The sequence below is a fragment of the Cervus elaphus genome, chromosome X (genome assembly GCF_910594005.1).
Source record: "Cervus elaphus chromosome X, mCerEla1.1, whole genome shotgun sequence".
In the NCBI taxonomy this organism is placed as follows: Eukaryota; Metazoa; Chordata; class Mammalia; order Artiodactyla; family Cervidae; genus Cervus; species Cervus elaphus.
In genome coordinates, this window is record NC_057848.1 from 66,314,614 (window position 1) to 66,317,366 (window position 2,753).

Genomic DNA, 2,753 nt, shown 5'->3' on the forward strand with positions numbered 1-2,753 from the left:
GAGGGTGATGCGGGGATTTCTCACATACATCATTTCCCCCTCATTATCAACATCACTAACCAAATGGTACATTTTACCAAGGATGAACCTATACTGACATATCATAATCACACAAGTTTCATAGTTTACATTACAGTTCACTCGATTTTATACATTCTGTGGGTTTGGACACATGCATAATGGCATGTGTCCATCATTATAAGAACATACAGAGCATTTCAGTGACCTAAAAATCCTCTGTGCTCTGCCTATTCAAACCTCCCCATTTTCCTTCTGCACCGGTGACCACTGATCTATTTACTGTCTCTATACCTTTGCCTTTTCCAGAACATCATACAGTTGGACTCATATAATGTGAGCTCATTTTTTTTTCACTCTGAATAAGATCCCATTGTCTGGATGTATCATGGTGTATTAAACAATTCACCTATTCAAGGGTATCCTGGTTACTTCTGAGTTTTGGCAAACATAAATGTAGCTGCTATAAACATCTGTGTGCAGGTTTCTTATTAATACCTCCTGCATTTTAAGTCAACGATAACAATGGTCAAGTCACTTTTCATATAGTAATATTTTCCTAGTAGGTGAGCCCACAACTGTAAGCAAATTCTTCTTAAATACTCTTCCCCATCATCCTCGACCCTGGTTGATTTCCTGTCACTCAGCCCTAGAGATGGGCTTCCCTAGTAGCTAAGTGGTAAAGATTCTCCCTGTCAATTCAGGAGATTTGGGAGGCTCGAGTTCAATCCCTGGGTTGGCAACATCCACTGGAGAAGGAAATGGCAGCCTACTCCAGTATTCTTGCCTGGGAAATCCCATGGACAGAGGAGCCTTGTAGGTCACAAAGAGTCAGACATGACTGACCACACACACGCACCTAGAGATATCAAAGACTCAGGAAAACATAAATGCAATTCTTCAAAGAGAAAAGATTTTAGTCTAGTGATCAAGAAATAATGTAACATAACAGAGTCAGAAATCAAGGCACAATGCTATGATTATCTTTATGACTTTGTATAAAAATCCTCCTCTAATTCTGGTTTCCATGGGGAAAATGTTTATTATGTCTGTGCAAAAATAATCTAATAATCATTTTTTGAGGACCAATTAAAATGTATGTTAAGAACACTGTAAAATGATCTACAATTTTTAATTATCACTATTATTTCTGAATCAAGTAGTTACAGAACTACATTATAATCCTTAGAGAAAATAAAATAACTCTTGCAAAACCAGATACATAGTTGGATGATACCACAATTTCCTGTGTCTGGCAGAGAACATTTACATGGTGAGGCAACTATCAACAATGTGATATTTTCCAGGCGATTCTTTCACTTTAATGTGCATCTGTCTTTGAATCCAGTCCTGTTATTCACCACAGTTTCATAGTAAGTTGTATATGTCTTGATACAAATGTCAAACCCAAAATAAGATAGAAATGTAAACAGGAAAAAAAGAAAAGGGGAAGGCATCTGCATGTTTTATGAGGACTTCCATAGACAGCATTAGCTGTTCAGAGTGAAGGGTGCATAAAGGAGATTCTATCATTGTAAATAAAGTACCCTGTAATGAATAAAAGAACACATGACAATAAAGCATCTACATTTCACAAATCGAGACTGTTTGACAAATACTTCTGGTAGAAAAAATATTTTGCAATATTTTCTCAATTAGATACAATTGAAAAACTGAATTTATCATTGCCAAGTCACCCAGCAGAAAGCTTTTGTGATCACGAATACTACTAAAATCTATGTACTAAGATATCCTTTATTTTAAGGCCATAAAAATAACAGCCATTATGAATCTCCTCAAGCACATTTTTTTTTTTTTTAGGCAACGTGCTGGACCTCAGTTTCGATGAGGAGACGGTAGTGAGTTCTCACTCATTTTGTTCAGATTTCCAAGGAATGCATGAGAGGGTGTCGTCATCGATCCTCCTCAAGCACATTTTATCTAGGACAATTTCTCCTCATGTTGGTAGAATGTTTCAAATACAACTTTTGGAAAATCCAAACACTTGATCGGTAAGCAATACCTTAGGTAGCCCCTCTCTACCAGACTACACCTAGTGATAAGATGGTTGTTAGTCTGTACACCCACAGAGGATATGTCCTCCAAATCCCCCAATTGTTCTCATCAAACACTGTAATTTTCTAGAAGTCAATTCTTCTTCATTTAGCTTTTTGGACAAATAAGTGAAACCATTTTAATTATAATGACTTTATCTCCATCTATACAGTATAATTTCTGCTTGCCCATCCACATATACATTTTATTATTCTATTTATTCTCCTCTGAACTCCAGGAGACTAACCTATATGGACTGCTTCTACAGGCTCTCTTGCACTCTGGCTTCTGGTTTGGCTTGGCTGTCAATCACTGGCAGATGAGAGGGCAGAAACAATATTGAGTTAGAAATATTATTCATCTGATATCCTCCACTTAGAGTCACTTCAGACTGGCTGTGTAGCTCACCTAAACATCTCTCATCCCCGTTCTCCTGGGTTACTGCTTATAGGTAGTAATGATCCTCACTATTAGTAGCCCTGTAGTACTACACTATCCCTTGGTGAGTTTATTTTAGCCTTGCACACACTGTGTGAAAATGCCTTCATTTAAATCTCTCCAAATTATCTTAATTTGGTTGTACCACCTCTTTACTACCAAAACTATCTTATACAGTGCTTCATAATGTTTTTTATCAAACAAAAAGTTTGAATACATTAATATTCCCATTTGAAGAGTTT

At 36.8% G+C, this 2,753-nt stretch overlaps 1 non-coding gene across 1 annotated transcript; it reads right to left on the reverse strand.

Moving 5' to 3' along the window:
- Positions 1-1,849: 1,849 nt before the first annotated feature.
- Positions 1,850-1,941, reverse strand: LOC122691075. The gene has a single exon (XR_006340317.1). It is a non-coding gene; the product is annotated as a small nucleolar RNA SNORD116 (small nucleolar RNA).
- Between the last annotated feature and the right edge of the window lie 812 nt (positions 1,942-2,753).